Source organism: Eurosta solidaginis, chromosome 1 (genome assembly GCF_040869045.1).
Source record: "Eurosta solidaginis isolate ZX-2024a chromosome 1, ASM4086904v1, whole genome shotgun sequence".
Taxonomy (NCBI): Eukaryota; Metazoa; Arthropoda; class Insecta; order Diptera; family Tephritidae; genus Eurosta; species Eurosta solidaginis.
The window spans coordinates 78,172,527-78,186,700 of record NC_090319.1 but is presented as its reverse complement, the minus strand read 5'-3'; the positions used below and the strand labels follow the sequence as shown (position 1 = coordinate 78,186,700).

General features: G+C 40.4%; 1 protein-coding gene and 1 pseudogene across 1 annotated transcript in view; both read right to left on the bottom strand.

The window, feature by feature from the left end:
* TfIIA-L (transcription factor IIA L) overlaps positions 1 to 14,174 on the bottom strand; it is a 99,556-nt gene that overhangs the window by 43,193 nt on the left and 42,189 nt on the right. The window lies entirely within an intron of this gene.
* On the bottom strand, positions 7,643 to 9,776 carry LOC137235712 (choline/ethanolaminephosphotransferase 1 pseudogene; annotated as a pseudogene).

Genomic DNA, 14,174 nt, shown 5'->3' with positions numbered 1-14,174 from the left:
TAGCCATTGCTTACAGGTTTGGATTGATCAAAAACGATACGTACGAAACAAGGCTGGAGGACCTTGCAAGCAACATGTTTTTTCTGTATTAGAACAGTAAATTTTGGATATAACTGCGTCAGCAGCAGCTGCGGAAGGTGTCGAAGATGGCAAGCCTTTTGGTTTGAATGCAACGAAATCAACTGGTAAGCAACGTGAAAATAACAGTAGTGATGAAGACAACAGCTCTGGTGAGGACTCTGAGGTGGAACTTAGTTGCATGGACAATAGCTTGGACGAAAATAGCACCGAAACTGCCGGTGACACGCAAAGGAAAAGTGCTTTGCCTGCACAGAAAACCAGCCAGCAAACTCGCAAAAAAATTAACCCTTCGGAGCTATTAAACATTGAACTAGATGTTCAAAAAGAAATGAATGACAACGTCAGAAAGGGCTTGGAAATCCAGAGTCATCACTATACTGAAATAGGCCACTTAAAGGAATTAAACCAAGACCTCGAAAACTTTCAAAATATTGAAAACAGTTTACTAAAGGAAACAAAACGCCACAATTCGGAAATTGAACGGCTCAGAAAAATTGAAGTTGACCGTAAACTCATACTTATAAACAGCCAAATCGAGGTTCAAAATTTGAAAATACTAGCTGCAAAGAAAAGCTTAGGCATTAATTAGAATGTTTCGAACGTTTTTGTAAAAAAAAAAAAGAATTTTATGTACTTTATTTTTTCAAATTGGTAAAGCAAGATTAACAATAAAGCCGCTTTTGAGCTAATACAAATCAGACATTTCTTTGAAGAGTGTCATTCAATTATAAAAACATTTTGTCATAAATTTACATAAGGCAATTGCCTATATTTGCTCTAATACGCTTAGCCTCATTGAGGTATGATGAATGCGATTCAGATTCTTCAAACTGCACCAGTTCAGAAATTTCCGGTTGAGAAGCTCTATTTGAAATAAAAGGTATGTCCTCGCACCGATACTTTAAACATATATTGTGCAACGCGCAACAGACATTAGTAATTTGAGCTGCTTTCTTAGGCGAATAATGTAGCTCCCTGGCTCCTAGTACACACCTCCATCTATTTTTTAAGACGCCATTGGTCCTTTCCACAATATTACGTCCACGTGCATGAACCTCATTAAATTTGCTTTCTGTGGAGCCCTCTTCCGCTGATCTGTGGGGTGTTAACAACCAAGGCTCCAGTGGATATCTAGCGTCGCCTATGAACAAAATTTGATTTTGGGACTTACAGATTTCATTAAAATTTTACCTAGCAGCCAAACATTTCTAGTGCCTAGCAAGTAATCCTGCTCCATTGAAACCCTCAATTCACTTGTATTCCAAATTATTGAGTCATGGCAGGCTCCTGCTGACTGGTATTAGTTTCTTCTTCAATTAAACAAAGGCGCAAGTAAGCACTAATCATTACAATTTTAATATTTAACGCAAAAATAAAAATGTTTGACTACACAACAGCAATTTTTTCTGCAAAAATTTGTAAACAAAACATGAGTGATGTTCACAATAGCATATTCGAAATTCGAATATAAGGATTGATTCACATGAAATTAACGATACGAATTTTTTGTTCATGGGAAATAAAAAATTCATGGGATTGATTTATTCACATGAAGTTTACAATAAGGCTGAATATCTTCCAAACCGTTACATTTTTGGAGAAAATATGTTATAACATAATTTAAAACCCGTAAAATGTTCCTTAACTGGTTAATTATTCAATAGCATATATTCAATCGCAAGATATCGCACAAAAATTTTGCTTTTCTGTGAAAAATAGCTATTTTATAAAATTTTAAGGCTCTTTCGGCACGGGAAAGGAAAGTCCGATTGAGCTCAAACTTTTGCAATTGTATTTTTACACTTAATGTCACATTTCTAGACCTGAGCACCTACAAATATCCGAAATTAATTTTTTAAAACCACCCTAGGCCGCACGGCCGCATGCACGGCCGTTGTGAACGAATTTTGTAATAGAAATTTAAATAACTCGACAAGTACAAGCATGAAACTTGGAATATAGTTCAGAACCAGATGACAATCCAATAATAGGAAAAAAAACTCTAATAGGTGGCGCATGGATCGAAATATTTCAAAAAATTTTATTTGTGGTCCGATTTGGTTCATATTTGGTACACATAATACATACATGAATAGAAAGCGAGCTATGAAACCGTCACTAGGTGGCGCAGGGATCGATATATTAAAAAAAATCGTATTTGTGGTCCGATTTGGTCCATATTTGGAACACAATACATACATGAATAGATAGCGATCTATTGATGTCCGATTTGGCTCACACATATTTGGAACAAATATTACATACATTAAGTTGCCAAGTCTTTTTGTTTGTTTTTATACTATACTATATTTAGTCTAATTAATTGTTAAATTTGTAGACTAATAAATAAATAAATAAATACAGTCCGGTAGAAGTGACATCAAAATATTTTGTAGTTCGAGGAGGGATCAGCATACGTGGCGCAGAGTCGAGTAAAGCCTTTGAAAGGATTATGTATTGAGGACTTAGATTGTAACAAATTGTCAGGAAAGAGTCCTTGTAATAATGAGTCACTAAATGAACTAAATAGAATGAGAAATAATAGGCAATTAAATAAAGACTAAAGACTTGAAAATAAAATGATTAAAAAAAAATGTTTAAGTTAAACGGTTTTATTGAAAACAATACTTACATGATGTTTAGGCCACAGGCCTAAATATATCTCCCCTCCCTCGTAACATAATTTTCTTCGTTTACTACCACATATGCATGCTTGTGATCACTAATACACACAGGCATGTGTGAGTGGTAGTACGCATGTATCTTAGAGTTTTACCGCTGTGAGCCCGCGGTATAGCAACTTTGTTGCCGGGAAACCCAACGAAGGAGCTGTATCTCGGGTTCATCGGCTCATGTCGCAAAGAGGCTCGTCCTCTTTTAATCCAGCAGCCAGCAAAGGAACACGTAATCGCCCGTTCACGTAAGTTCAACTTTTCAAAATTATTATCACATATATATCATTTTCCACAACATTTGTTAAACCTTTTCTTAACACTTGTTGTATTTATATAAATAAAAGCACTTTGTGAATTCATTTTAAGTTTTGATCATTTTTTATTAAAATAAAAACATTTAATTAAAAAAAAAAAAGTTCTCTGCTACACAAGGGGGTAGAATTTTTCTTGAATATTTGCCGCTGAAAGAGTTAAAATTATTTTTCTTAAACGCAACGCGCGCCGGGTACAGCTAGTTTTAAATAAAAATTGATGTTTATATTAAAAATCTTATTTTGTTTATTTCCTTTTTACACTATCTATAGGGTAAAACCAGAATAGATGCCCCATATTCAAAAAACATAATTTAATGAACTCGTGACTAAGAATTAATTACATAGGTAGGAGCCGCAGTCCACCCGCATTTTAGTTACCGAAGAGCTTTTGTGCAGTGAGGAAGTATGAAAATGACTTCAACGACATGTCACCTTCACAACACAGTAAACACTCCCTAATATACCAAAGGGATGAGTTAAAAACTCTGTGGGAAGCTACGAAGGTGACATACGAAAAGCTCTTAGGTTCATCAGAGCTTGATTCAAAGGACTTATCGGCTATCAAGAAGAAGCATAAGATGTGCTATTTCAGCTTCCTAAAGTGTCAGGCGGCAATAGCTGAGCTTTTGGAAAATTTTGAAAAGAAAGATAAGAAAGTAGATGTCTCAGATAATATGGAATATCATGTGCGCCTGCCAGCATGTGATACGGATATTTTCAAAGGTGACTATATTTCATGGCCGTCCTTTAGGGACATGTTCACTGCCATATATATTAATAATAGTAAACTCCATGCAGTGCAAAAACTATACTATTTGAGGCAAAAAACTCAAGGGGAGGCCAAAGAGATAGTGGAACGGTGTTCCTTAACAACAGACGGTTTCGATACAGCGTGGAAAAATGTATGTGACCGATACGAAAACAAACGTATCTTGGTCAATGCCCAATTAAAAATTCTTTTCAGTTTAAAGGCAGTTGAGAGCGAATGCGGTAGCTCCATTAAAAAACTGCAACGTGAAATAAACAATTGTATCTCAGCGCTTCAATGTCACAAGATTGACATATCAAACTGGGATGCAATTCTAACATATTTGTGCTCCACAAAACTGCCAGAAACCACACTGGCTCTATGGGAACAAACCATAGAAAATAAAACAGAAATTTCAAAATGGGCAGATATGGATAAATTCTTATCCAGCAGATTCCAAACGTTTACTCCGACAATGGTACTAACTTTGTCGGAGCTTCTCGATCTTTACGATCCGAGTTTAAAGCATTTCTGCGTGAAGCAAGGGACGGAACAGTGAATAAATATAGCCACCACATTTTAGAATGGCATTTTATACCGCCAAGCGCCCCTCACATGGGAGGTTTGTGGGAAGCGGGGGTAAAAAGTTTTAAGACCCATTTTAAAAAGATCGCGTCCGATCATAAATATACCTTTGAGGAGTTTACTACCCTCTTATGTCGAATTGAGGCCTGCCTCAACTCTAGGCCCCTCAGTCCCTCATCCGACGACCCTTCCGACCTGGAGCCGCTTACTCCAGGCCATTTTCTCGTAGGTGGGCATCTTTTAGCTCCACCTGAACTCGATTGCGGTGAAAACCCTGCTGCCATTGTAAACCGATGGCAAAAGATGAAAGCCCTTCATCAAACCTTTTGCAAAAGATGGAAATCGGAATATCTCACCGAAATCCAGAAAAGGTATAAATGGAAACATCCACAATCCAACCTAAAACCCGGGGACCTAGTCGTCATAAAAGAGGACAACCTGCAACCAAACGAGTGGAGAATGGGGAGAATCGTCAACACACATCCAGGTTCCGATAACCGTGTACGTGTTGTTGACGTCAATACAATTAAGGGACAAATTAGCAGACCAATCGCGAAACTGGTACTACTTCCGCCCGACAATGAAAATGAACTTTAAGAGTCCACACTCCTTTATCCCAAATAACCCAGCTCTCGTTCACCCCGAACGAGGCCAACAAACAAATAACCCAGCTCTCGTTCACCCCGAACGAGGCCAACAAACCAATAACCCAGCTCTCGTTCCCCAGACCGAGGCCAACAGAACCCTAACGCAGATTTACTATCTGCCACAGAATACAATTGAATCATTTTTTTCCTCATTATCATAAAAATCCAATCGCCTATTGCCAAATTCCTCAAACGGGTTTTTGGGTTTGCTATATCTGCCACCTTGCACCCGCAACCGCTGGGGCTTAAATGCATAATAATTTTCTCTCAACCGTGATCACTTAAATGAGTATCCAAATGTATTATTTACATTTCTTTACAACAGTTAAATAAAATGAACTACGTATGTATACTGAGCCTTGTCCGTCCTGATGGCACGGTGTTTAAATTTTTCCCAAAATTATTAAATAAAAATTATAAAATTAAAAAAAAAAAAAAATGCTTCAAATAAATGTTTTCATACATTTAAAAAGCAATATGGGCAATCGCCGATTATTAAAATCATACAAGCAGACAAAATTGGTTAATTCATTGTAGTTCTATAAATAGAACGACAACAGCAACAAAACCAAAGTTTCTTTGAAAACCGCCGTACTAAGCATAGCTTTAACACATAATTGCATACGAAGTATGCAATGTGTAAAAGAATAAAATATGCAAAGAGGGCAATTGGGAAAACTTTTCAACAACTACGGCATGACGCGGCTGAATACGCGTGTAACACTTCAACCGTAGGAGTGCGGGTCCAAATCCCACACCCGGGACCAAAGGCTTCGACGAGTCCTGCTGTAGCACGGCAATCAATTTCATTATCACGTGCAGCTGATAAGCCTCAAAACCTTTCCACCAAAGCAAACCCCCCGATACCACGAAATCTATTTCTTGTGACTCGTTCCCAACTAATTTCCACCCTTTGCCACCCTGTATTTATCAGCGTTAGCGAATTTCAAACAAACCAAGACTAGCTTTCAACCTTTAAAAAAAAAAGGGAACAGCTAAGTAGTAGTGTAGTTTTTCAACACACTACGCGTACAAAAGCGAAGGACCTATAATCTTTGAAATTACAAAATAACGTTCGTTCTGCAGTACGTTTTGATATTTAATGTTGTGGATGACTGAGAAAGGGTATACTATGCATGTATTGAGTTGGTTAATTTTAATTTTAAGCGGAACACTAATCAAGCATTCAAATCTCAGTTGATTTTTTATGCAGTTGCTTTTTCTTGTATATTGTAATTAATTGAATATTTCATTTTGTTTTTGTGAAAATACTGTAGTATGGGTTCATTTAGAGAACCTCAAGTTGTTAAATAAATTTTTTCAACTTAAGTAATAACACTGTAGCTGAGTACGCTATGATTCTCGAGTTGAGCGAGCCACTGTTTCGAAACAACTCTTCAGATTTTAGAAGTATACCTTGTTATCAACATGAGCTCTAATGGTACTGAAGCCCAAATACTAGTTGGGTATATTCGATGCCATTTCGAACCAACGCAAATAACTAATAGATTCACTAGAGTTTAACCCTGCCAGATGGGCCGCTTTGGCTCAGCTTAAACTTCAGTCAAAGTGGAGTGAAAAACTGCAGAATATGTTTAAGCGTAGTTTAACTGACAGACGGAGTTGAACTTGTACTGAAAAACCGGGTCTAAGTGGGAAATATTTTGTGAAAGGAATATAAAAACTTACGTTAGAGCTGAGAAAAACCAACATGGCGATATTATTTTCAGCAAAGAAGTTGTAATAAGGTGCACAATAAAATATGACAGCCGCCCCTTCGGAGGCTTTCGACCTTGCATTTTTTTTTAATATTAAACAACTCTAGTTATTATTAAATTTTTCAGGCACCAATGTGCTAGTTTATAATAAGTATTTAAAATGTGTGTATACATTCTCACTTTTAAATTGAAATATCGCCATTAAGGCGGTTTTTCAGCTGGTTGATGGAATTTTTGCAAAAGCATCAACGATATTCTTGGGTGGCTTTTATACTGCAATTCGCAGGCTCGACAAGAATGATACACCGAAATAAAGTTCAAGTAATTGCATCAATTTATGTTTTGTGGGAAAAGCTGCTGCAATCATATTCGGTAACCAATTTGCCACTCGGGTGATAGTGTGAAGGCTAATTCATGACCGCGCCACACCCAAACACCGGGTATGGTACTATCATCATCCTCACCAAACACGCACACTGAAGCAAAGGCTTGCTTACGCATTTTATCGAGACGTTGAACCATACAATACAATACAATACAATACCAGTGATGAGATTGCACGCCATAAACACTTTTGTAAGCTCACTATTATATTTATATTCACCGAACCAGATAGAGCAATTTTCTGGATCGAATTTTTGCCAAAAGTAGGGAATGGAAACAGATTCATCCTCGTTGGAGGATGAACGTTTGAAATCATCGAAATTGAATGTGCATATTGTGAGTGAATCGAAATGATTTACGTAGCTACGTGTCAAAGGATAAGAAACTATTGTATTCAACTGCACACTATAAATGCTAATAGTATAATCATTTAACGATTATGCTATCCATGGTGCAACCGTGTCCATTACATTCTTTTTCAATAACTGCTCAACTTTCTTTTCTTTATCCAAATCATGAAAAGTCATATTACCTTTACGTTTACTATAAATCACGTGCGGTTCTGCTTTTACTTGCGCCACCACTATTTCGGCCGCTTCCTAGAACACTGTGATGCAGGTCAAGCACTGTCGTGGCACTTGAGGAACTGGAGCTTGATGCACCACCGCTACGATCACGCGTTGGAGGATGTATAGCGGAAATTTGTAGTTGTGGTTGTTGTTCACGTTGCTCGCTTGTTGTTGATAATTGTAAAAGTTTGTACTTGTGAACGTGGTATTGGGGTCACCGTGACGTCACTCAGTTGGACTCCACCGCTTGTATGTCCATGATATCCATTTTGTCTGCGTTGAGGTGATACTCTTATTAGTTGCAAATACACGATAACAAGAATCTATAGGTGAAGACAATTCAACATAAATATTTTTTGTTTTTCTATAAAACCACGAATACTTGCCCGCAAAATGGTTATATGCGGAATAAGAAAACTGGACCCAATTGCGACCAATCCAGATATTCCATTTCAGCTTTTGTCATATGTGCGATCACAAGCTTATTGGTGACTTTGGCAGCCACCATACCAAATGCCAATATATACAGCGATGAATGTTCAGTGAAAATATTTTGTGGCGACTTTTGAGCGATTATTAGAGCGGGTAAAATAACCATTGTCAGTGGTATGCTAGGCGATAAAACGCTGGTACCAGCAACTGTGGAGCCATTCTTGCCAACACCGCCAGCAAAAATAACAGATAATATAAACCATAACGACCAAAGTCCACAAACTATGGTCATTAACGCTATGAGGTACCACATTTGAAAATTACCAAACATCCGCGTCTGCCAAACATCCGAACCAAAAACAGCTGATATAATATGTATGACGATAATCGTGAATTGCGTCTCTGTTACATCAATTTTACCAAAGCGCAGTGTACCAGAAACATATGTCTGCCAATGGGCGCAGTAGAAAAGCGCTATAGCACAAAAACACTGAAAGAATAACCAATTTGGTTAGTGTCCTAGCTGGCAGGATATGCACGCCAATAGCGCCACAAAAACGGTGGATATTGAATCGCAACCATGATCAAAAAGTTCACCCAAAGGTGATGAGATATTTGTGCGACGCGCTTGTTTATCATCGATCGAATCCAAGCTCTGATGGACGAACAGACCGCAGGCACAAAGGAGTCTGGTCCAGCCAGAAGGCGCTGAACGGCCATCAGGACTGTACTATACTAATATTATTGTCGTTACTATGTTGATGATTAAATCAATGATCGTTATAAGATTCGGCGCTAGCCATAATGGCGTCATTGACACCAACTAATTCCACCATGGCTTTAGCCATGGATCCAAAAGGCTACCACTGCTGCAGGAATATTTGTGTTCAGACAGTTTTTTTCATCTGTTGAGGGCTGAGTATACGTTCCTTGTATGTAATTGATGGCATGTTGATTGTGCACTTAAAATAATGGCGCCTATGCTGCGATGAGAAGTTCGATGCTTATTGTGCTAACAGCTGATGGTTAACCTAAGTTGTGGGTTGTTGTATTATTATTGCGGGCAGACGTTTTACAGCGTAAATGCTGCTTTAAACAATACACTTGAATTATTAGTATGAATACCGTAGTGTAGTAGATAAAAAAGAAATTAGAATATTCTCATGCACGATCAAGCGCGAATTTTTGTGTCAACTTATTTTCAGCCTTCCCTGGCACACACAAAATATAAATTCACGTGCTTGGCTTTTCGCAATAGTCAGCAAGTTTTAAATATAATTATTTTCCTAATTCAGCTCTACAACAGATTAAAAAAAAAAAAAAAACTTTTCAGTTTCCTACGCATCCACACATACTTATTAGCACGCGTTTATGCTGCACAATTTCACGAAACCCTAGCAGTTTTTTTTTGTGGTTTTATTACATTTTACCTTTTATTTTCACAAAGGTTTCGCGTTGACGTTGAAATTATGTTGCTCCTAGCGATTTGCATGAATTAAATTTCCGCACAGTTTTCATGAATTTTCACGTCGTGATCCGATGAAAATGGTTTTTTGTTCTTTGTGCAAAAGCAGGCCAATGTCAAACAAAACCCAGGTCTTCGATATTTTAGCCGGAGTACGCTACGACCACACTACGGAAGCCGTTCTCACCGCGTGGGCATTGTACAGGTTTACAAGTATGATATGTATGAGAGGGAAACAATTTCTTTCCCTTTCTAACACACGGCAGTTTGACACTTCGGTCAGTGTCAAACTAGCGTGGAACCTAGTGGAACCTGCGTGGAACATGAGTTTTGACACTGAACGAAGTGTCAAAATTACCGGGGTTGCTTCGTCGAAAGCGACACAGGGAAGCAAAAAAGGGATCGGAATATCAGATATGGGTTGCTGTGATGGTAAATTTCTTTTAACGAATTTAGTACGAAATTTTAAGTGCACCTATGTGGGTCCTTCAGAAAATTATAAAAAAGTCTTCAATTGGGGTATCTGAGGACGCGTAGTTATTTCTGTATTAAGAATACAAACACGGGAGTTAAGTTTTTCTACCCGTTCAAAAGTTCTCCGCGAAAAACAGTTTGAAACCGAGGTCGACTGCAATAACCCGTCCAAAAAAGCGGAAAGAAAAATTAATAGACGCGTTTTGTCCTGTTGTCAATAGTCCGAAGAGAAAAAGTATTCGAATTATTGGAAGCGAGGCAAAAACGCGTCTATTAATACCTCCCCCGACGGTTTTGGTCGTGTTTTAGCAATCGTCCTCGTAAAAAAGTATCACAATTTGTTAATTAAAATTGTCCAAAATATATGGTTATTAAAGAGAGATGTAATTAAGTGCTCGTTTGAAAGTAAATAAGTATATTTCTTTGTAATATAAGAAAAAAAAATTTTAAGCAGTTTTCGATAGCACCTACTAAACTTTGTTTGGTCCTAAGAAGTACAACAGTGCCAAATAGCATCCACAAAAAAAACGAACAAGAACAAGCATTTTATCAGGTGAGCGTGGCTGTGTATGTGCGTGCTGCTACATATCCTACTTGTAGACCTGTACAATGCCGCGTGGGTTAAAGCAATTGCATTTTTGGTTTCATTCAGGAAATGGAAAAGCGTAGCAGATGTCAAAATCTCTACATTCTACATTTAATGTCCGACTGTCAATGATTATTGTAATACAAACGTTAGGCCTCATGCGCAAGCATCTCGCGCACTACACGTCATGCACTACACGCCGCACTACACGTCATTCACTCCACGTCACGCACTACACGTCAGGCATTGCATGCCGCGCGACATATCGAGCACAACACGCCACACTTGTCGCGTATTACATATCTCGACCAATCATTCATTTGGTCGAGATTTAAAACACTTAATTCCACGGATCTCAACATTATCGGCAATACACGTCAAAATAATGTTGAATGGTGGAAGTGCAACTCTGTAATACCTTTTCAGCCAGGTTTCGAACCGTTCCGTGTGGTGGCAGGCCACTTGTTGTGAAAACAAAGTTCACCACAAATCAAAAATAAATTTTAGGACTACTTCGGTGACATCTACCGACATAAATCAAATTATAAAATGTACTAAAGGCGCTAAAGCGACAGCCACATCGCCTGGATGCGTGCTAAATCCATTCTTTCTTCCTTTCTTTGCGCGCATAAGTATTGACTTATGGCCTTTAATTTTTTATTTCAATTAAATTTTATTTCAATAAAATGTTTTTTTTTGGATAATATCTTAGAGATAATTTTTCTTTGTTTACGCCACCCAAACAACATTCCGCCAACCTCAATTTGGGCATGATCAATGATACCAATATTCTTTCAGATCATGACCCGTTACCAAACCTTATTGGCCAAGTCAGAGGGAGGCGCAAAGCGTTTCGACGTTGCTTGCCAGCTCTGCGGCAGGGATCATAGCCTTAGGATCTGTGCCGAATATCGAAAAAAATCCCCAGAAGAGAGGTTGCGGGCAGTACTTCTGCATAAGTACTGTCCAAACTGTCTGTCGCCTTTCCACCGCGTGGACAAATGTAACAGCAAGTATCGCTGCAAGAGGTGCCAAGAGAAGCACCACACCACGCTTCATTTAGACGAGCGTCGACCGGTAAGCGACGAGACGACCACAAACGGCGAAGACAACACGTCCGACGATGCGTTGTCGATCAACCTCTCGGGGCCGGCTAAATCCTGGGCTCAGCAGGTGGAGGAAGAGGAAATGGAGGAAGAGAGAGCGAAAATGGAGGAAGAGCGGGCAAAAACGGAGACAAGACCGTCAACGGTAAATCATGGGATGCGCAGTTTCCGGCCGCTGTTACAGCATGAAAAAAGCGCGGCGAAAGCAAACAAACCTCGAAACCAACAAAATAATTGGCGGCACCGTGAGGTCGGATCCCATCGAAACTCAGATAAATCGTCCAAACTCGCAAGGCAGCAACGGCGAAAGAAATCGACGCCATACTCTCTTGAAGCCCAAAGTACAATGAAGCTAACGCGCGACACTCCGGAAGGCTTCCGGACAGGGCGGCTGCTCCAGGCCACACCATCGCCCATCATGCGGCCTTTCGTGCCCATTGCGCCGACGGCCATCGTACGAATCGAATCGCGTGGGCATTTACACCTGGTTCGGGCCATTATTGATCCCTGCGCCACTAGCACGATCGTCGATGCGGAGCTGGTACGCGACTTACAATTGGAGCGCCAAGGGCATGGACAATGCCCCCAAGATTGCCGCGCCCTTTGAGTTCATGCGGCTGGCTGATCCGCAATTCTACCGCTCATCACCGATACGGCTTACACTCGGCGCTGACATTTACGCCGAAATGATGGTGAGCGGTACACCGGCATCGACAGTTGGCGGTCTCCTAACCCAACCGACCGTGTTCGGGTTGGTGGTCTCGGGAGCCTGCCAAAAATAAATATCCGACTTTCACGACTCACACATGCGCCATCTTATATATCTTTAAGTAAATATGCACGGAATTTAAAACCACGTACGTATATCTAATAACTTCTTTTCTTTTTCCACAGGAGAGCGAAACGTGAGGTCAACCATCTGGCGTGCAGTGCTTGCAGTCCGCATCTGCACTGCCTTCTTTCATTAGCGCCTTACTGGACGTGCGATCACGTGGCATCCCTTTTTTTTTAATGTTTTCTTTGTTGCTTACGGCAAGGGGGCCGGTATGTTTAGGCCACAGGCCTAAATATATCTCCCCTCCCTCGTAACATAATTTTCTTCGTTTACTACCACATATGCATGCTTGTGATCACTAATACACACAGGCATGTGTGAGTGGTAGTACGCATGTATCTTAGAGTTTTACCGCTGTGAGCCCGCGGTATAGCAACTTTGTTGCCGGGAAACCCAACGAAGGAGCTGTATCTCGGGTTCATCGGCTCATGTCGCAAAGAGGCTCGTCCTCTTTTAATCCAGCAGCCAGCAAAGGAACACGTAATCGCCCGTTCACGTAAGTTCAACTTTTCAAAATTATAATCACATATATATCATTTTCCACAACATTTGTTAAACCTTTTCTTAACACTTGTTGTATTTATATAAATAAAAGCACCGTGAGGTCGGATCCCATCGAAACTCAGATAAATCGTCCAAACTCGCAAGGCAGCAACGGCGAAAGAAATCGACGCCATACTCTCTTGAAGCCCAAAGTACAATGAAGCTAACGCGCGACACTCTGGAAGGCTTCCGGACAGGGCGGCTGCTCCAGGCCACACCATCGCCCATCATGCGGCCTTTCGTGCCCATTGCGCCGACGGCCATCGTACGAATCGAATCGCGTGGGCATTTACACCTGGTTCGGGCCATTATTGATCCCTGCGCCACTAGCACGATCGTCGATGCGGAGCTGGTACGCGACTTACAATTGGAGCGCCAAGGGCATGGACAATGCACCCTCATACTGCGCGGCAAATTCGGAGCGTCGACACGCATAACAACCCAAGCAGCCGTCGCCGAAAGCCATTTCCGTTTGAGTCCACCGTCCAATGTGGACCCCAAGATTGCCGCGCCCTTTGAGTTCATGCGGCTGGCTGATCCGCAATTCTACCGTTCATCACCGATACGGCTTACACTCGGCGCTGACATTTACGCCGAAATGATGGTGAGCGGTACACCGGCATCGACAGTTGGCGGTCTCCTAACCCAACCGACCGTGTTCGGGTTGGTGGTCTCGGGAGCCTGCCAAAAATAAATATCCGACTTTCACGCCTCACACATGCGCCATCTTATATATCTTTAAGTAAATGCGCACGGAATTTAAAACCACGTACGTATATCTAATAACTTCTTTTCTTTTTCCACAGGAGAGCGAAACGTGAGGTCAACCATCTGGCGTGCAGTGCTTGCAGTCCGCATCTGCACTGCCTTCTTTCATTAGCGCCTTACTGGACGTGCGATCACGTGGCATCCCTTTTTTTTAATGTTTTCTTTGTTGCTTACGGCAAGGGGGCCGGTATGTTTAGGCCACAGGCCTAAATATATCTCCCCTCCCTCGTAACATAATTTTCTT